This window comes from Equus przewalskii, chromosome 13, assembly GCF_037783145.1.
Source record: "Equus przewalskii isolate Varuska chromosome 13, EquPr2, whole genome shotgun sequence".
Taxonomy (NCBI): Eukaryota; Metazoa; Chordata; class Mammalia; order Perissodactyla; family Equidae; genus Equus; species Equus przewalskii.
The window spans coordinates 64345109-64367950 of NC_091843.1; the positions used below are offsets into that span (position 1 = coordinate 64345109).

The 22842-nt window shown below is 36.0% G+C and overlaps 1 pseudogene; it reads right to left on the reverse strand.

Moving 5' to 3' along the window:
- Positions 1–6674: 6674 nt before the first annotated feature.
- Positions 6675–22842, reverse strand: LOC103542017 (glutamine amidotransferase-like class 1 domain-containing protein 1 pseudogene; annotated as a pseudogene).

The following is a 22842-nucleotide window of genomic DNA, read 5'->3' on the forward strand; positions in this document are numbered from 1 at the left end:
GTTTCATTATGCATAAATTGTTTATGTTACAAAATCTTTCATAATCCAAGCTGTTAGTTGTCTCTTAATGTTTGGTGAAGTATAGAGTCAGTACTAGAAGATGAGTCCAATTTTAAATAGCAATAAATGTGTACTCAGCTTTTAACTATTATTACGTAAGGAGAGACAAGTTTAATTGAGATCATGGCAGGCAAATAACCATCTCTGCCATTCAAGAATGTTCCCTCTACCTCCTCCTATTTTGCATAGCCTTTATCATACATAGTTATGGCTGATAACTATCCTGTTATTTTTGAGCACTTATCTATATAACTCAAAGATAAAATAGGGTTAACATTCCTTCTGTTTTAATGAACTTTTTTCCCTAAATTTACAGTCCGATTGTGATGAAAGCAATAAACTGTTTCAAAAAGTGACAATTCAAATTAAATTGTTGAATAGATCAACAGCACTACTTAAATGAACTATTATCATCCCATTCCTGGAAATAGTGAAGACACACAGAATTTTTTACCTGCAACAGTAACTTAAAATTATGGAAAGATATATAATTAACAGAGATTAATATTATAGAAAGCTTCAGGTTTCCAGATCACTGATGGGCACTGGGCATTTCCATGGGAAATTTCAGTCTTCAAAAACAATTCTGGTTCATCTGCAACAGCCAAAAATAAAATGGGAAGACACAGTTCTCAGATTCTAACCAGAGGCCTTTCTGGATATGGTAAATCCCAGATGAGCTGTGCAGTAGTTGCTCTGCCATGAATGTGCCATTTTTAATACTTTCTTAAATGCCTTCAAGGCACAGTCTCACTGTCCGCACCCCAAACCTGTTCTGGCATACAGGAGATCTCTAGTCTTAATCAGTGTAACAAAAGAAAAGGACAGGAAAGGAGGGAACAAAGGAAGGAAAGAAGGAAGGGGCAAGAAAGGGAGGAAGGAGGGAGAAGACAAAAGGAAAAAAGCAGGAAGGATGAAAAATGTAAAACCATCTATTAAATTTTCCCCACAGAATACCCGAGGTGTCTTTTGTCTTTTTGTGTGTGTGTGTGAGGAAGATTGACCCTGAGCTAACATCTATTGCCAATCCTCCTCTTTTTGCTTGAGGAAGATTAGCTCTGAGCTAACATCTGTGCCAGCCTTCCTCTATTTTGCATGTGGGACACCTCCACAGCACAGCTTGATGAGTGGTGTCTAGGTCCCACCCAGGATCTGAACCTGCGAACCCTGGGCCACAGGAGTGGAGTGCAGCAACTTAACCACTACAGCACTGGGCCAGCCCCCTTTTGTCATTTTTTAGTCAGTCTTCTCTCATATCTCACCTGCTGAACTATGAAAAATATTTCCATAATTAGAATAACACTTTCTCCAATAGAGAACAAGTTAATGTTACAACACTTATCTGATTTTTAATGAAGTTTAGTTGGAGGTAAGAAAAAGGGATAGTAACCAAATCAGTTCCACTCACGTCACTATATATCTTGATTTAAAAAGTGGTTACTACCTATTCAGTTCCTTTGCATGCCTACATTCATTTTTTTACATTTCTTTATACTCTTAGATTTGATATATGGTTTAGTCAACATTCTTAAGATTCCCAAAGTCCCACATGACTGGATCATAAACAAGAATAAAGCAGAAAGCCAACCATACTTGAGACCTTTGGTCTCAACCTTAAATAACACAGAGACTCTGGGTACCGAAGTCTATCTCATAATTTACCACTATCCTCTGAAGTCGGGAGCAAAGTACTTATCTGAGACTAGCAGAACTTCCTTGACAAAAGAAGGCTGAGCAGTTGTCTTGGGCAGCTACTCTGGGAGCCTCAGTCACCACATAGCATATTTTATCTTGGCTTCCCTACTGAATTCCATCCTCTTTGATATTCTAATGAAAAATTATTTCACTGTATTTACAAAAAGGAGATCAACTTGGCTTTGTAGTCTAGGCAAAATAAGTACATGTCAGACTCAGAGAGTATGCCATAATTTCAAATTAAAGAAAACTCAAGCCTTACATGGTCATAGGTCTTTAGTGCTTTAAGAAATCTTAGGGATTATCTGCTGCATTGTTTCACAAAGTGAGTCTGGACAAAGACAATATAATTAGGAGTGCTGGGGACTCTGGTGGACATGAAAGTTTATTCTCCTTACTCTTTATATTCTCTTTGTAAAAGAAGTGGCTAATATTCAGCACCATCTGATTGTGGTCACAACAGGTTTTGACATTTTTTTTAAAAGTAAATGAATACTTTAAATTTATGTGAAATATTCTAGTTTCCTTTAGCAAATATATCCTTAAGAAGCACATCTCTGAGGCACATCCAATCAATTGATTATCACTTTGTGAACTCTATTGATTAAATGCCCAACTGAAAAGTGATCCCATGATTAAATATGCTTTTGAAATTTTGGCATAAACAATGTAAAAATGATTTCTTTGTTCCAAGACTTCAGAGTCTATAATATTTAAACGGAAATGTGAATCCTAAAAGAGAATATAGTGTGTAGAAAAGTTCAGGAGGCTGATATCTGTGAGCCCATTTCAGAACCATTGAGCTTAATTCAACATTTATTGATTGGCTACTATAGTGAAATCACTCATAGTTTCCAATTTTACAGACAGATTTTAAAAAGCACTTGAGGAGGGGCCAGCCTTGTGGCCGAGTGGTTAAGTTTGGGCGCTCCAATATGGCGGCCCAGGGTTTCGCCAGTTCAAATCCTGGGGGCAGACATGGCACTGCTCATCAAGCCATGCTGAGGCAGCATCCCACATGCCACAACTATGTACCAGGGGGCTTTGGGGAGAAAAAAAGAAAAATAAAAAAATATTAAAAAAAAAAGCACTTGAGGAGCTTGCAGGCAAATAGGAGGAACATATGTTTAATGGGAGACTCTTAATATAATCTAATGAATATTAAAAAGAGTTGTGTACTCTCCTATGAAAGCAACATATTCTTCCCTGGAGGCTGGCTACCTTCTTGTGAGTATTAATCCATAAGCACATCATGGCCTAGTCCTGTCGAACATTCAACTCATATAAAGAATTCTCCATATTCTGTTTTCAAGCTCACCAAGTATTATTCTCATCAAGTTTCCTTGTCAAGGAAGACAACCATATTAACTAGTTTACTTAGCAGTTATGATGCTCATTGTAAATTAAGAAGCAGATAGTTTTAAACAGTCTTTTGTGACTTTGCTAGCATATGTTAGCATACTCAATTCTAATCAAAACTGTAATAAAGACAAAATTAAATTTGTGGGGCAGTTCTGGGAATCAAAGCCTAAATGATGATGAATGGATCATGTTAAATTTCACTTTATGGGGAACTATCTGTCTAGCTAGACAGCCAGCAACACCCAGGTTTTCATTGCCTCCTTGTGTTAGCCACTTTTGAAAAATGTTTTAAAGCAAAGTACTAGGAAAAAGTACAAATAGGAATTTGGGATATTTGGAACACATATTAGCTATTTATTGTATCAGCATGTACTAAATTTTATAAATTTTGGGGAGATTTGTAACGATAACGCAAGTTGGAACTTCTACCGAACAAATCTTAAATGATTATGAAGTGAAAAAAACATTAACACTTTTTATTTTACTGAACAGTCAAGTAAATGATGTTACAAAAGACTACAATGTTTTCAACGTTAATAAAAAAGAAAAATATTTTACAGAAAATGCTATTTTGGTATTCTAGTTTGGCTATATAGAAATGGAAATAAATTTTATAGAATTAAAATGAACTCCATAGAGTTAATGGATAAATGCCAAATTTCTTCTTAATACTTTTCCCAGTAAAAATTTCAGAAGAATTACAAATGGTTTTAAGTATTACGTCAGAACATATTTTTGCATAAAGAGGTATATTTCGATTAACGCAGGGTAATGAAATATTACATAAGTGTCTCTAGGACTTCGACCTTCCAGAGTCATCCTTAATTAATTACAAAGTAAGTATTACAGCCTAGTTTTAATGTGTTTTGTGTGTTTATTAGGTTTTATTATGGAGTTCTAAAAGTTCATTATTTCTAGACAATGTATAACTAAAATTTATTTGCAAATAAATTATTAAATGATGGTTATATGCCAAGGTAGGTATTAGGAATTAAGAAAACAAAAACAAAAAACAAATTTAAGGTTAAAAAAACAAAGAAATAAAGCATGAAAAGAAAAAAAAAGCAGATGCTCCCTCAATGAAGACAGATAGAAAGTCATAAAAATAGTGTGTAGACAAGAGAGATACCTGTTATTATTCTAGAGTATATTAAAATATAAAAATGGCAACAAATTAGGCCAAAGGGAAGCAGTGACTTCTAATTAAGGGCCTTGTGAGCCATGTTCAATGTTTGGGCAAGCTGGGAGGTATGGAAGGCTTTTAAGCAGGGAAGAACTAATAAGATCACTACTTTCAGCACAGGGAATAAAATGGAAGGGGCTAAGTTGAGTCAAAATGATTGTGTATGCAGTTATTTCAGTAATTCAGTTCTGAAGCTTATAAAGTTTGTGAATTACAATATTATTGTACATTGGTACACAAACTACGACTTGTAGGACAAATTCGGTCTGTGGCTGCTTTCATACTGCAAGAGCAGAGTTGAATAGGTGAAACAGAGACAATATGATTTACAGACATAAAGTATTTACTATCTGGCTCTTTATAGAAGATGTTTGCTGACTCTTGCTATAGCTGATAACTATAGCCATAGATATGATTGACGAGATTATACAGGGAGAAGGTATGGGATCTGAAGAGCACTTAGAATTGATCTCCAAGGTGTTCCTAAATTAAAATGGCAAAGGAAAAAGGAGATTAGAAGATAGACTGAAAAAGGAGTCAAATATCTATTAAGAAAAATAGGAGTATGTAGTGTTATAGAAGGCAAGGATCTATAGTGACTCAGGGAAGAAGAGCGGTCCACAGTGCCCAACACTGCCAGAATTCAAACGAGGCATAAAGTGAGAACTAGTAAACAGTGACTGATGTCTTGGTTAGAAATAGTTTCTATAGACTAAGAAAGTAAGAAGTGAGTAGTGTATGAAGAAAAAGAGGAAGATTGGAAAATAGAAAAAGAAAACCTGTAAAAATATTTCTATTTACGGAGTATGTAGGATTAAAGAAAGTTCTTATAAAATTTCTTTTTGTGCCAGACACTAATGACAAGGAACTATGAGAGAAAGGGGTGTTGGTGGTGAGAGGGAGAAAAAGAGAGGAATTTAAGATTTAGTAGAGTTTGATAAGGCCTTTCAAATGTGTGAAGGAATGGTATCCAGCGCAAAGTGAAGCAACACTACAATTATAACAGAAAGGAAGGAGGAACATTGGATGGAAATTAGGCATGTTTTCATTTTTGTGAGAGGTGTTTGATAGTATGTCCTCTGATGTTTCTTTTCTCAGTGTTAGGAGGACATGTTAAGAGGAAGGTCATCTTTAAGAAACTGAGGGATGAGACAGAAAAATTGGACTCTAAAGGTGTGAGAAAAAGTTTTGATATACTAACATGTAGAAGGTGAGCAAGAACAAACCACGAAAACGAAGACAAATTAATTAGCAGCACTGAGGACTCAATCGAAGTCATAAAGACATTGGTGTACTTTCTTTTATCATTTTTTTCATTAGAATTCTGCAACCTGGATATAGCCATGAGTATGGCACAGAGTTGGCTTAATCTATTACTATGCAGCCATGACTGGGGTAAATTCTACAATGTCACATGATTTGCTTTAGAATAGATGTAATTGGAAAAAACGTCAAAATTTCAAGTTAAAGGTCAATCAAAGAAAGAGGGCTTGTGCCTCCTGATCTTTCCTTCAACCCAAGTAAAGTGTTCCGGGATCCATTTGCTGGACAAACACAGTTGGTTTGCATGCCAGGGTAGCGACCCTGAGTCCCTCCCAGGTGTTCTCTCTTCTAACGATTTTACCAAGAACTTTCCTGACCCTAACATTTACTGGGTCTTCAACAAGAGTAGTAATGGAGGCCTACATACAATATGTCAGATATTTAAAAGTTGTAAGTCAATCTAACGATTGTTAAATGAAATATATGCTATTCTTTTACTGTACTGAAATGCCTTTGTAATAGCAAATTGAAAAATACGTGCAAAATTATAGTGTTCATGACTCAAGTCAACAAAATGTCAAAGATGTCTGATAAAAACAATGAATATCAACAAAAAATTTTTTCCGATAAAATCCACAACTCAAGAAGGTGAGATTAAATCCTATTTTTAATCAGTGATTATTCTTTGCCATAAATGACTTTTAAATGTATTAACAAATTTCATCATGGAAATCTTTCACAGATACCTGAAATTACTTCCTATTTTTAAAAATGTGAGCATACTGGAGCCAGCCTGGTGGTGCAGGGGTTAAATATCTACACCCAGCTTCAGCAGCCTGGGATTCGCTGGCCCGGATGCTGGGTGCAGACCTACACACGGATTGGCGAGCCATGCTGTGACAGGAGTCCCACATATAGAGTGGAGGAGGATGGGCACAGATATTACTGCATGGCCACTCTTCCTCAGCAAAAAGAGGAGGATTGGCAGTGGATGTTAGCTCAGGGCTAATCTTCCTCAAAAAAATAAAGTAAGCATATTATCTCCATAAATATTATCTATATTTTCTTGTCTTTTTCCAGAGCTCCATCTTTACATATTTTATTTCTATCATCATCTCAGTGATGTTCCAGTTATTCCATCCGAGGAAAAAAGTGATGAGGTAGCGGTCCGGCACAGGTGCATGGCGTCAAGCTCACTGACCCTGAAGCTGGCGCCTGCGTCCTTCACGAAGTCTTCCACGACGAGGCACAGGAGGGCGAAGCCTGGTGCCCTGATGAGCTCATACTCCGAAGGCTCCGTCATGCTGTTAGCCTTGGAACACCCAGGCTCTGTCCTCATTGGTGGCACAGCTAGGGGCGGTGACGCGGCGGCCAGCAGCGCAGATGGGCTCGCTCTCAGAGTGGCAGTGCCGCCCGACTCGCGCCAGGTCAGCCAGGCCCTGGGACAGCTGGGACTCAGGAGGGCGAGGTCTCCGGCACCGGAGATGGACTTCAACTTGGTGGGGCTGGTGGAGGCCTTGAGGCACAAGTCCTGAGCCCAGCGCGCATTGCTTCCGTTCAGGTCCGCGAAGACCACGGTCTTACCACGAGGCTGGCCATGTGCAGGCTGCAGGCGGCGCACGTCAGTGGGAAGCAGGGCAGGAAGGACTGAGCAGACACACCTTCGGCTGCGCCATAGGCTGCGCGGAGGCGGGTGGGCCAGCTTCAGAGCGGGTGGGAAAGACGCCGTCATCCTCTGCCTGCAGCCGCTGAGAAAACCAATAAAGAAATTGAAAAACATGAGACAAGTCGTTAGAGAAACTAAGTGTGGATTTAGTCCTTCGTGTTGGGAGAAGGCAACTCCCCACTAAAAGCCATTTTGCTGTCTAGGTTCCCTGGGTCACTTTCAGACAGTCCTGCTCTTCCCACCACAACCATGATAGGACTTCATCCTTTAAGGGGCACAAGGAGAAAGGGACAAAGAGTACACATGTTAAAAGGCAAAGAAGACAAGAATTTGAGTGTGGTGGAAAGTGACTGAAAGAACTATAGCGGAAGCGGATGGTAGGGTGAATACAGGCGGGCAGGAGACTTCGATGAGGTAGGCAAAGAAATGCGTTTGGGCTTTCTGTGAGAGAGCTAAAAGGACTGATGGACATATGCGGAGAGTGAGAAATCTTTAGTTTGTCGGTGGAAGCGCCACTTTACGATTATTTTTTTTCCATCAGCTCCTTTCTATCTTCATTTCATTCTTGACCCAAGTTATGGATAAGGCTGGGAGGTGGAGAGAGAAACCTTATCAAGAGGCTGAGCATGTAAAGCAGTAAATTGTTGTAACTGAGTGGAAGTACACACAACATGGGAATGAAACTAGCGTGAGGACTGATACTACAGGGCTATACGTCTTGGGCAGTGAGCTTATGAACTATGGTGAGTTTAACTGGTCGAGTCTTTGGCAGCTTATTCCCTGTAGAACTTGCATCTCAAGATGCTCAGGCTCGCAAAAGCAGAGGACTCCAGGCCAAGGTTTCTAGACTGGAGGCTAGACAGGTTCCACTGGAATCATCAATTCATTTATTAAAAATGCTGTGTGTAGGCCACACTCACAGGCTACTGAAGCAGAACCATTAGCGTTGAGATCAGGAAATGCACGCTGAAAAAATATCTCAATGGACACCACACTCCTGATAGTAAGGCAACCTTTTATAAATCAAGATTTTGAAAAATTCTTCTGTAGATTTTCTGTGGTTTAGGAAGAGGTTATCAGATCAGACTTTAGACACAAGACAGGCTACAGCATAGGGAGAGACAGGGAGACAGACTGACTTACATTTAGTTTCCTAGACATTTCCACATGCATTTTAATTCGACACTCAAATGTAACTAGGATTTATTTTGTTGTGTGTGCTTCTGATGCTTTGGGGGAGAAATGAAACATTAAAAAAAATCAAGTTTATGTAAAACTTTTTTTTTCTGGTTAAGGCTATTAGATCATTGCCATGATTACTGAAGGATGATAAAACTGAAGATATGTCAGTTTTGAGCTGTATTATTTTAGTACACATTTCGCATGCAACCTATTTATAGACTTTAGATATATGGAATCTTTAAGAAAATTATGTCTATGCTATTAATTTCAGCATGATTTGTTTTCCCAAATTATGTTTTTAATGAAAAGGAACCAAAGAGTCAGGTTGCCTAGAGTTTGCCTTAATTGGTGATCATAGGGTCAGTAGTTATTTTTGTAATTGCTAATCAGCAACAAAGTAAAATTCAAAGAATATGCTTAGAACCCAAGAGCAAAGAGAAGTAAAATGTGCAAAAAGGAGAATGGTTTATTATAATTCTAAATATTTAGTTTAGATTTAAACATATAGTCTGTGCTGTTTCCCATTCTGACCTAGGTGGGTAACTGCAAGTTTATTAAGAAAATTTTTTCTATGAAATTCTGATATTAAATGTATTATATATTTGCTGATGTGTCTAGATAATATTAACTCTTGTATTATTCATCTTCATCACACTGGTGCCAATCCTAAGGAACAGCGAGGTTAAGTTGACAGCCCAGGGTGAAGAGAAAAACTATTAATAAAATTCACCTTTTCTGATCTTATTCTGGGTTCCTATATCACACCTCACACCCTGGATTCTCTGTGGATAGACAGACGTTATGTTCAATCATTTGAAATCATTCCATCTTGAAGTTAAGGGTTGCAGAAGTACCAACAGACATTTTCATCACTCATCTGAACAACACAAACACTGAGGAATAAACAACTGAAGAATGTCTCAGAACATCCTGATTTTTAAAAACTTATGTACAAAATGAGTATTAAAAATTATATATTTAAAAATACTTTTATGTTTGCATATTAGACTATATCTATAATTCAGCAGTAAAATCTGGAAGGACTGTGATGGAAATATAATTTTCAATTGAACATAGGCTACCTACATGAGTGTTCTAATTTTACCTAATATATGACAGAAAAATCAGATACTGTAATTACATCGCTATACAGACTTCATCTAAGATTTAAACAGAAAATTGAAGAGATATGATGAATGGCATCTATGTTAAAGTTTGGGTCATTTATTTTATTGTTTTCAAAACAAATGTATATTGGAGTAAACTGGTAAAATTTTTAAAAAAACTAATTGGTATCATGGTTTTGCTTTTTTATTTCAGTAGTTGGTTGTGTTTTTCAGACTCATTCAAGGGAACTGAGTTTCTTAGTCAGAGATGGTTGGGCAAAATTGATCTTCAACAAGTACGTGTGGATACTGGGTATTAAATTCTGGAAGCATTTCCATGGGTGTTGTTAATAGTCACTACTACAAATGCCCTGGGTGCCTCTCCCCTGCCCAGTTTTCCCAGGACTCCATGGCCTTCCCCATATTCCATCAAACAGAGGGATCTTACAGGGCTTTGGCACTGCAGGTGACTTGTAGGACTCTGCACCATATTGTGGCCCTGATCCATCTGACAGGTCAGTCTCCCTGAACTATGATTATAAATATCCATCACTCTAGGATTGAGGACTTAAGGGTAATTGGTACTGTGTGTTGAATAAGGGGAAAGCAGCCCCTGGTTGAGAAAGAAAAATTTAGCTTCCCTGAGACTAAGAAGGGAAGTTTTGGATTTAGGAAATTTGAGGCCCATTCTCATGGTACAACTGTGTGTTTTGTGTAAGGAGGCTGGATATATGGCAAAATACCTCCCAGGCAAGCTTAGAATGAAGGAGTAGAGCTACCCTTCTTTGAAAGGGCATGCAAAACGTTGAACAAGGAATCTCAGTAGTTAACAAGAAAAACAGAATAGCAGAATGACTTTCCCCAATTTTCTCTAGTCTCAACTAGATTTCAGAGACCAAAGTTCTCCCACATATGAACTGATATTGAACATCTTTCCACTCTGTGAATGAGAAATTTGATTTGGGAAATATTATCATTTTTTTACACCAAGTAGTATTGGACAAATTTATACCTACTGGATTTTTTTTTCTGATTTAAAAAGAGACATATGTTCATTACTAAAAATCTGGAAAGCACTAAAAATTAACACTAGAACAACAAAAACATTGACTGTATGTTACTTTATTGCAAGTAGTAAAGTGTCATTCCAAGTTGTGCCACGGTAAGACATGTGATTAGTTATTACACACACCCTTGTAACTGGCTTTTAATTTTTCTAAGCCTTCGTTTTGAGTCTTGGTATGATTCTCCACCTTTTTTCTTTTCTTTGAGGTTTTATTTATATGTGTAGGAAGAGTTAACTGACTCCTGAGTACTGAGATATCACCAGTGTATATTTATTTTAGTTGATATATTTGTTCATATTTCCAATAGCTTATTTTATGCCTTCTCTTCTTCATATTTCCATTATTTTCTCTCTCTCTGTCTCTTCTGTTTGTTTTCCTCTTTTTTTAGGGATTAGGAATTGTAAATCCTGTGGAGTTTTTGTGTGAAATAATGCTTAATATTTCTCAAATTGTCACTGTTTAGAGTAAAAGTGTGTCCAAATTCCAAACATGCAAAGGTGATATTATACCTTTATTTTCTATGAATATTATCTAATAAATTTCCCGGTTTATTTATATCATAACATACTGTTCCCTCTCTTCCTTCTCTTATCTACATTTTTTAAATAAATTCACTAATGCCAATAAATAGCCTTTTAAAACATTGATTTCGTTGATTATGCATAACAACTGATTTAACCACTCTTTATTTATTTATTTATTTGTGGTACATTTAGATGTTTTCCCAACACTGCGGGAACATTCTGGAATATAAATCCCTTTCAGTTTCTTTAAACAACTTTTAAAATCAATTATAGAATGGAAGATTGAACCAAAAAAATTATACCTAATTCAGGGTTCTTTATATACCATGTGTAATTGCTTTTCAGAATGTTATGTTTTAGAATCCTAGTGTCTGCATGTAAGAGTATGTGTTATATCATGCCTTCTGTAGCACAGAGTATTTTCATAAAAACAACAAAAAACAGTCCCTAAAAAAAGTTACCTTTATTTTGTCTTACTTTGGAATGATTCTAATGCTAGCAACCTAATACTAGCTTGAATATTTCATGTTTGCTAGCAATTTGCATTCCTGTTCAGATTATCATCTAACCACGTTCTTTGCCTGTTTTTCTATGTCAAAGACTTTTATTGATTTTTTTGAATTTAAATAAATATGTTAAGTATAAAAACACTTTGTTGAATTTGAGACAAATACATGTGATTTTTTAACATCCAACTCTTCACCTTATGGAAGATGTTCTTACATTCTATGAAGAACTTAAAATATGGATGAAGACAAAAATCCTTCTTTCTCCTTGCCTGTTCACCTACTAAATGGCAAGGCACCATCTTTCCTTGGAAGGTAGAAAGTCCACAAGAAATCAGGAAGATTTATAGTGATATTTCTAGTTTTCAAAGCTATATCAATTTCCACCTCATTATGGCCTTTAAAAGCATTTCAATAGGAAGTGAAAGAATCTGTAACCTACAATCTTACCTGAAATTTGATTTACTTAATTTAAATGATCTTTGGAGGGGAAACTCTGAAGTATATTAGAGATTAAATAGGATATCAAGTGATAGAAAACTAAAAGTAAATTTTGAAATGCAGTTTTATCATTCAGTTATTTTTGTGATAATTCAAATAGAAGTATTTTGGAAACTGCTATATGTTAATTACTAAGAAGTTTAAAAATATAAGCAAATATGTACTTGTGGATTATTATTTTAAATAAAAAGGCTATAATAGAACATATTTAACTCCCAAAATATATACAACTCCACAAGTTACATCTATCTGTACATTGACAATTTTTTAAATAATCAGTGAAATTACTGGCTTTAAAATTTTATAAATTAACTTCAAAGAGTTAAATTAACTTTTAATAATCCATCTAAGACAAATATAAAGTTTTCCCAAAAAACTTAGATTTCTTTTGAATTTTATAAAGGTTCTAACCTATTCATGTTAAAATATAATGCTGTTACAACATTTATCTGTAATTCATATTTTATGAAATCTTGATATGTGTCCAAATTTCTGTCTATATTGCATGTAGCACTACTGAGAAGTATTATACGGTGCCTCCATTCATTCAATAAATATTTGTTAGGTAGCTTTTATTATGCATAATCTCTTTTTTCAATTTTGTGAATTCAAATAATGGTGGATCTTTAGAATTCAAAAGTGTTCAGTTTAGAATTTATGTGGTATCATTGTATATATAGTATGTACACGTACACATATATAATAATTTGAGTTATTTTGAAAATTAGTCTGTGGCATTATATTTGCATTACCAGTAACTAGGATATAATGGGGAAAATGGAACAATTATTAACTAAAACTCAAAAGACTCATTTCCAGACTTTCCACTCAGTAGCTGTGACCTTGATTTCTCACTAACCATTCAGAAGCTGTAGTTGCCTAATCTTGGGGGCTGCAGTTTTCTCATTTAAAATATGATAGTTTCAAATTATGTAGTCTCCAAAGTATCTGAATTCTTTAATACTTTTTTATGCATGAGTCATTTGGAGTTAGAGCCAGCAAGAATCGCCGCGAATATCTTATTCCCTTTTTTATTCTTAGTGCATTTGATCAGATAAAAGGTACATTTTCTAGTTTCAGAGATAGAACCAAATCAATGTCTGCCACCTCCACAGATGTTTGCAGACATAAAAATCACAGAGTTTAGATGAAACACAACTGAACTCCTGCCCTCTCAAGTAGAAGAGAAGAAAAAAGGAGAAAAACAGGAATTCCAAAAGAGGGAGAAGTAAAGGCTTTGTTCCCATTTCAAGTAGGGTTATTTCTTTAATGATTTAGAGAAATTGACGAGAAGTAGAAAGTCTAGAAAATGGGCTTCTGACTTTTAGTTAGGTGTTGGTCCACTTTTGCAGTGTAGCACAGTGACTCTTGGTATGAACATGATTTTATAGGCTAAACTTAAAACTAATTATTCAAGCTTTCTTCCTTTTATGTCGGGCGGAGGTCTCAAAGACAATGAATAAGTTGTAAATGTTTACAGGGTCTTGTTTTTCCTAATAAGGCTCAGACAAGTCACCTGAGTGCTTCAGCTGGGTTGATGCTTTCAAGAATTAGGAACTTTAGGCAGAAAAAGTAAAGTGACTTGGACAGTGTTGCAGAAATAATATATGTCAGAGCTTTATTCAAACCTAGTCCTTCGTAATTCAAGAACCTATATTCTTAACATTGTATTAAGTTGGGTTCAGTGATACGCTTCCATCATAATAGTAGTTATTTTTTATCATTATTTTCATGAGCAGGATGATTGCTAGACATGCCAGGAATACTTGAGGCTGGATCTGGATCCCTGAGTTGACTGTAGTCCCTAATTCCTAGGCCCCTTTCCCACTGATCCGAATGCATATCTACTTTACACTGGGATTTTCATTGTTGAACTACAGAAAGAGGATTCTTTCTGTCCTTGACTAATTCCCTGGAATTTCTATTTTTATTTCCTTTTTATTCTTAACATGGTAAATATATTGCATGCCCAACCAGTGACTTATCAAAGCCGTACCCTTCAACGCCAGTGATCCAGAAAATAAGTACTTACTTAACAGGTAGCTATAGATTTATTTCCTTGCTTTTTATTGAAAAAAGAAATTTTATGTATTTCTAATCTTGTTAGTTTTTCTATTTAACTGAATTCCTATAGCACGCATTGAGCAGCAATTTGGTTTTTATTTTAGATATATCACATTCTCTCCATCAGTAAAATATGAATTAATTTGATAATTTCTAATACTATTTTTTGACTGACAGATTTGTTTTCTTCATAATTTAATTAGTTGGTGGGTAAAATCACCTCCACTGTGAACTCAGATTGTCCAAGTTTGACTTTTCACTCCAGTTCCATATTGGGAAGCTGACACTATCTGCTTCCCATGTCTAAGGCCTAGTTTCCTCATCTCGAAACCCATGATGATAATCATACCTTCCTTACAGTGGCATAAAAATAAATGATATAAAAAATTAATTTTGTCATTTTTGATAGATACTTCTTAGTAAATATAGGCTTTTTGCTATTAATAATAAAGGATTACCAAAATAAAGACATTTCAAATTAATTTAAGTAAAAGTTTATTTGTATTGTCAGGGGTGAGAGTCATTTTGAAAAGTGTTCTTTAGCCCTGGAAAATAAGGGATTTTCTTTTCCTGTGTATGTGCCGCTATTGCCGGGAGGTGTCTTTAGAAGTGACTGTCTCCTAGTAGCAGTCTTAGTGAAGGTTTTCTTGACTCTAATTTGCTCTGAAAGATTCATGTGGTTTTTAAAAGTTGCTGTAAGCGACTTTGCAACTGAAATTGAAAGTTTGGCTGACCATATGTCATTTCAGATTTAGTTCCAGAGAAAGATAAGATCATCAGGACGAACGAGGAGCTGGCTACTGAAATGTATGACAATAAACAAATGTGAAAATATAACCAAAGAAAAGAGCTACATTCTCTTTGCGCCAAAATTTGAAGTTCTCCTGAAACGGACACTAATTTCGTTAGTTCACTTAGTTAACTCGAAGACATTTTTAGCGACGAAAATTTCGGCCTCCAAATTGACCTAAACGTTTGTTGGAAAAAGAGAACTCTGGCTTAAGGCAAGACTGTACCTTTAACCTCACCTGCTTTTTTTGTACAGAATGCCATTGGTCTCAAAATATACGTAGAAAAAGCTCGGAGGTGATCTTTACTACATCTAACACATTCTGCCTTGTATTATCATAGTGATCTTTGTATATGCATTATTTCTCCAATTACCTAGCATGTCATTTTAAATATGTTAATTATCATGTTATAAACAGCTTTATATTTATGTGCATAGAAATGTGTATATAGGAAGGAGTGAAGTAATGAATAAGCCCAACTATTGGAGGAAAAAAGGACAAGACTCAGAATAAATGTCATCATTATTTGATAGGATACCTACAGGTTCAACTTCATATTTAAAACATTAGTCTATATAGTCCATTATATTTACATTGATCATCTTACAATAGGTTTTTCATTTGACATACATGTCTCTAGATTCTTTATTTCTCATTCTTTGAAATCAATTTTTCTTTATTTGTAATATTTCCCTCTATGTTTTCCAATTTGTTCTAGTGGTTAACTTAGAGATTGCATCTGCATCCTTGCATTAGGACAATAAGACAAATTTTGAGAGTATTAAAAATGTAACGCAAGCATTTCTTTTCCCTTTTCCAAAAATGCTAGGAACTTAAAACACTTTATCCCCATGGGCTCTACTCTATTATACTCCTTCTTGCCATATATTTTAATTACATATATTTGAGACCGTATAAAACATTACTACTAATGTTATAAACAGTCAATATTCATTTATATTTACCCATTTATTTAAGCTTTACAATGCTCTTCATCCTTGACGCACTTCCATGTTTTTATCTGGAATCATTTTACTTCTGCTGAAGAATGTGCTGCATATTTCTTTCAACACTTTAAATATACCAATCCCCTGTTTTCTGGTTTCTTTCATATTGTTTCTCCAGTGAAGTTTTTTTCTATTTTCAAGATTTTCTCTTTGTCTTTGATTTTTGACAATTATTGCAAAGTGACTAATGCTTGATGTTATGAAATGAATGCATAGAGGCGAGATCCGTTCAAAGTGCAAGTTGGGTCAATGGATTTGAATGTACCACAACACAAAAAGTTTGGTGATATTCTTTCATATCCCATATTATGACTATCTTTATAAAACTACCATTTATCAATTTTTGTATATATCAAAGAAAAATAGCCCCAGTTATCTGAAAAGATTATCCTTATCCAATTCTCTTCCATTTTCTTACTACATAATTGTTAAAAATGTAAAGTTTGAAAAAAAACCTCTTTTATACGTATCTGCATGTGGTCTTTGTATTTATCTTGGTTGGGACCCACAGAACTTCTTGATATTCTTCATCTATTTTGGAAACTTCTCAGAAGTTAACTATTCTAATATTGTTCTGCTCAATTCTCTTTCATCTTCTTTCTGTGCTTCTAATTAAACATATGTTAGACCTTTTACTCTGTTGTACATGTCTTCCATGCTCTTTTCTGTATATTCTACTCTTTTTTGTCTCTGTACTTCAGTTTGTATTTTTTCTATTGACTTGTCTTCCATTTCAGTAACCCTATCATTGGCTGTCTATTCTATTTTTATATCCCTCTACTGAGTTCATAATCTTATGCATTACATTGTTCACTTTTAGAATTTCCATTTGAATCTTTTTTATATGCAGACATATCTCACTTTGGACAGTATTGTTCACTGAAACTCTTGCCTATTGTAACTGTGTCTTTGCTTTGTGCAGCTCTCTAGTCTCTGGAACTATGCAAAGCAGGGACATGGTTTCAACATGCACACGTTTCAGTTAGTACAGTGTCATGCAAGGTAAGGACTCCTAGTATTCTAACTATATACTGATATTCTACACCTTTTCCTTTCTTTTCTTTTTTTTATTGAGTTCATAATAGTTTACATCAATGTGATTTTAGTTGTGCGTTGTTTTTTGTCTGTCACCACCTAAGTGCTCCCCTTCATCCCCTGTGCCCCCCAACCCCTTTCCCCTAGTAATCACTGAACTGTTTTCTTTGTCTATGTATTTGTTTAGATTCCACATATGAGTGAAATCATCTGTGTTTGTCTTTCTCAGAGGGACTTATTTCGCTTAGCATAATTCCCTCCAGGTCCTTCCATGTTATTGCAAATGGGATGAATTTGTTTTTTTCTGGCTGAGTAGTATTCCATCGTGTATATATACTACATCTTCTTTATCCATCATCAGTTGATGGGCACTTGGATTGTTTCCATGTCTTGGCTATTGTGAATAGTGCTGCACCAAACATAGGGATGCATATGCTACTTTGGATAGTTGATTACAAATTGTTTGGGTAAATACCCAGTAGTGGGTTAGCTGGGTCATATGGTAGCTCTATTTTTAGTTTTTTGAGGAAGCTCCATACTGTTTTCCGTAGTGGCTGCACCAGTTTGCATTGCCACCAGCAGTGTATGAGGGTTCCCTTCTCTCCACATCCTCTCCAACATTTGTTATTTTTAGTCTTAGTCTTAGTGATTATAGCCATTTTAACAGGTGTTAGGTGGTATCTAGTGTAGTTTTGATTTGCATTTACCTGATGATTAGTGATGTTGAACATCTTTTCACGTGTTTATTGGCCATTTGTATATCTTTGGAAAAATGTCTGTTCATTTACTCTGACCATTTTTTGATCGGGTTCTTTTGTTTTTTATTGTTCATCTGTGTTAGTTCTTTATATATTATGGAGATTAACCCCTTGTCAGATAGATGATTTGCAAATATTTTCTCCCAATTGGTGGATTGTCTCTTTGTTTTGATCCTCATTTCTTTTGCCTTGCAGAAGCTCTTTGGTCTGATGAACTCTCACTTGTTTATTTTTTATTTTGTTTCCCTTGTCTGAGAAGACATGGTATTTGAAAAGATACTTTTCACTTCGATGTCAAAGAATCTACTACCTATATTATCTTCCAGGAGTTTTATAGTTTCCAGGCATATCTTCAAGTCTGTGATCCATTTTGAATTTATTTTTGTGTATGGTGTGAGATAGTGGTCTACCTTCATTCATTTGCATGTGACTGTCCAGTTTTCCCAATACCATTTATTGAAGAAACTGTATTTTCTCCATTGTATGTTCTTGGCAGCTTTGTTGAAGATTAGCTGTCCATATAGTGTGGTTTTATTTCTGGGCTTTCAGTTCTGTTCCATTGATCTATGTGCCTGTTTTTGTACCAGTACCATGCCATTTTGATCACTATGGCTTTGTAGTACATTTTATTTTGTATTGTGATGCATCCAGCTTTGTTCTTTTTTTCTCAGGATTGCCTTAGCAATTGGGGATCTTTGGTTGCCCCATACGAATTTAGGATTCTTTGTTCTGTTTCTGTGAAGCATGTCACTGGGATTCTGATTGGGATTGCATTGAATCTGTAGGTTACTTTGGGTAGTATGGACATTTTAACTATTTTTATTCTTCCAATCCATGAGCAAAGAATCTGTCTCCATCTGTTTATGTCATTATCTGTTTCTTTTAGTAGTGGCTTATAGTTTTCATTGTATAAGTCCTTCACCTCCTTGGTTAAATTTATTCCTGGGTACTTTATTCTTTTAGTTGTGATTGCAAATGGAATTGTATTCTTGAGTTCTCTTTCCGTAAGTTTGTTATTGAAGTACAGAAAAGCAACTGATTTTTTAACTTGATTCTGTACCCTGCAAATTTACTATAGTTGTTAATTATTTCTATTAGTTTTGTGATGGAGTTTTTGGGGTTTTCTATATATTAGATCATATCATCTGCAAACAGTGAGAGTTTCACTTCTTCACTCCCTATTTAGATTCCTTTTATTCCTCTCTCTTCCTAACTGATCTGGCCAAAACCTCCGGTACTATGTTGAATAAGAGTGGTGATAGTTGCATCCTTGTCTTTTGTTGCATTCCTGTTCTCAGAGGGGTGGCATTCAGTTTTTGCCCATTGAGTATGATGTTGGCTGTGGGTTTGTCATATATAATCTTTATTATGTGGCGGTAACTTCCTTCTATACCCGTTTTGTTAAGAGTTTTTATCATAAATGGCTGTTGGATCTTGTCAAATGCTTTCTCTGCATCTATTGAGGTGATCATGTGGTTTTTATTCCTCAACTTGTTAATGTGGTGTATCACGTTGATTGATTTGCAGATGTTGAACCATCCCTGTGTCCCTGGTACGAATCCTTCTTGATCATGGTGTATAATCCTTTTGATGTATTGCTGAATTCAGGTTGCCCAAATTTTGTTGAGGATTTTTGCATCTATGTTCATAAGCGATGCTGGCCTGTAGTTTTCCGTTTTTGTGCAGTCCTTACCAGGCTTTGGTATCAGTATGATGTTGGCCTCATAGAATGTGTTAGGAAGTTTACTATCTTCCCTAATTTTTTGGAATAGCTTGAGAAGAATAGGTATTAAACCCACTCTGAAAGTTTGGTAAAATTCCCCAGGAAAGCCATCTGGTCCTGGAGTTTTATTCTTTGGGATGCTTTTGATTAATGTTTCAATCTCTTTCCTTGTGATTGGTCTGTTCAGATTGTCTGTTTCTTCTTGACTTAGCTTTGGAAGGTTGTAAGAGTCTAAGAATTTATCCATTTCCTCTAGGTTATCTATTTTGTTGGCATATGGTTTTTCATAGTATTCTCTTATAATTCATTGTATTTCTGTGGAGTCTGTTGTTTTTTCTCCTCTTTCATTTCTGATTTGGTTTATCTGAGCTTTCTCTCTTTTCTTCTTTGTAAGTCTTGCTAGGGGTTTATCAATTTTGTTTATTTTCTCAAAGAAACAGCTCTTTGTTTCATTGATCCTTTCTACTGCCTTTTTTGTTTCAATAGCATTTATTTCTGCTCTGATTTTTATTATTTCTCTCCTTCTGACTTTGGGCTTTGTTTGTTCTTCCTTTTCTTATTCAGTTAGGTGTAGTTTGAGATTGCTTATTTGGTATTTTTCTTGGTTGTTAAGGTGAGCCTGTATTGGGATGAATTTTCCTCTTACTACCGCTTTTGCTGCGTCCCATATGAGTTGGTATGGTATTTTTAAATTTTCATTTGTCTCCAGATATTTTTTGATTTCTCCTTTAATTTCTTCAATGATCCATTGCTTGTTCAGTAGCACGTTTTTTAGTCTCCACATCTTTGTCCCTTTCTCAGCTTTTTTCTTGTAGTTAATGTCTAGCTTTATAGCATTATGACAGGAAACTATGGTTGCTATTATTTCAATTTTCTTAAATTTATTGAAGCTTGCCTTTTTCCCAACATATGGTCTATCCTTGAGAATGTTCCATGCACACTTGAGAAGAATGTGTATTCTGCTGTTTTTGGATGGAGTGTTCTATATTTGTCTCTAAGTCCAACTGGTTTAGCTTTTCACTTAATTCCACTGTTTCCTTGTTGATTTTCTGTCTGGATGATCTGTCCATTGATGTGAGCGGGGTGTTGATGTCCCCTAGTATTATTGTGTTATTATTAATATCTTCTTTTTAGGTTTGTTAATAGTTGCTTTAGAAATTTTAGTGCTCCTGTGTTGGGTGCATAGATATTTATAAGTGTTATTTCTTCCTGATGGAGTGTCCCTTTAATCATTATATACTACCCCTCTTTGTCTCGCTTTACCTGTTTTATCTTGAAGTCTACTTTGTCTGATATAAGTATTGTGACACCAGCTTTCTTTTGTCTGCCATTAGCTTGGCGTATTGTCTTCCACCCTTTCACTCTGGGCCTGTGGTTGTCATTGTAGCTGAGATGTGTTTCCTGGAGGCAGCAAATTGTTGGGTCTTATTCTTTAATCCATCTCAGCACTCTCTGTCTTTTTATTGGAGAATTCAATCCATTTACGTTTAGGGTGATTATTGATGTATGAGGGCTTAATGCTCTCATTATCGCTTGTTTTCCTGCATTTCCTTTTTTTCTCATCCTGTGTGTTTTGCTCTACACATTGAATTGCATGGTTTTTTATGATGTGTTCCTTTGTATTTTCCTTATTTATTTTTTGCGTCTCTGTTCTGCTTTTGTTTAGTGGTTACCCTGGGGTTTGTATTCAGAATCTTGTGTGTAAGATAGTCTGTTTTCTGATGACCTCTTATGTCCTAGTCTAAACTGATTCGGTCCATTTCCTCCTCACCTCCTAAAGTGTTTTTCTCATATGTTATTCCAACTTGTATTGTGAGTTCATGGTTAAAGTGACAAGATTTTCTTTGTTTTTGGTGTTTTCTTTCCCTTTAGCCTAATGCTGTAGTTGAATATTTTCTATCTTATTCTGATTCTGTCTACCTATTTATCTCCTTACTCTGTGTTTTGTGATCCCTTTCTCACTTTTTTTCTTTTTTCAGGTATGAGGGCCTTCTTGAGGATTTCTTGTGGGGGGGTCTCATGGCTACAAAGTCCCTTAGCATTTTGTTTATCTGGGAAAGATTTAATTTCTCCCTCATATCTGAAGGATTTTTTTGCTGGATAGAGTATTCTTGGTGAAGATTCTTGTCCTTTAAAGTTTTGAATATGTCATTCCATTCTCTCCTAGCTTGTAAGGTTTCTGCCAAGAAATCTGCTGAAAGCCCGATGGGGGTTCCTTTGTAGGTTATTTCCTTCTGCATTGCTGCCCTTAGTATTCTTTCTTTATCATTCATTTTTGCCAGTTTTACTACTATATGCCTTGTGGTAGGTCTTTTTACATTGACAAATCTAGGAGATCTGGAAGACTCTTCCACACGTATTTCCCTCTTTGCTTAGATTTGGGAGTTCTCTGCTATCATATCTTTGTGCACACCTTCTGCTCCATTCTGCTTCTCTTCACCTTCTTGAATACTTATAATTCTTACATTGCATTTCCTAATTGAGTTGGATATTTCTCAGAGACTTTCTTCATTTCTCCCTAGTCTTAATTCTCTCTCCTCCTCTGTCTGGAGCATTTCACCATGTCTATCTTCAATTATGCTGATTCAGTCCTCTATGATATCCACTTGAGCATTCAGGGAATTTATATTTTGTTTTATCTCTTCCATTGTGCGTTTCATCTCTAATATTTCTGATGGATTCTTCTTTATAGTTTCAATCTCTTTTGTGAAGTAGCTCCTGAAGTCTTTGAATTGTTTCTCTATGTTCTCTTTTACCTCATTGAATTTTTTGATGATAGCTATTTTGAATTCATTGGTGTTTGGCTTACATATTTCTGTGTCCTCCGGACTGAGTTCTGGGTGCTTGTCGTTTTCTCTCATCTGGAGATTTGATGTAGTGTCTGATGTTGGAAGATCAGGTCTTTCTCATTCTGTTATTATTCAGTTGCAGTTAGAGCTTATGGCCACTGGGTGGGGATGAAGAGCCTTGTATTCTGAGCCCTCTGCCCCTAGCTGATATCCCAGGCAGTGGAGCGGTGGGGTGTGGGGCGGGTATGGGCAGGTATGGGCAGGGTGCTTTCTCCTTCATGCAGTCTGGCATTTCTTGATCAGCTCTTGCTATCTGGTCTCCTGGGGCCTTGGCTTGATGAGGTCAACCCCCGCAAAAGCTTTTGCCTAGTTAGAGGGCTTCCCTCTGGGCTGCAAGGTCCCTAGGGAGTCCTTAGTGATCCTGCGAATGAGCAACCCCTCCCCTGCTCCTCCCAGATCCTCCCACAGTCGTGGATCACAGACTTTAAGGGAGGGAGTGAAGTTTTCTCTTACCCCATTCCAGCTCCTCCAAGGGGGGCTCCAGCCTCTCCACCCTCCAT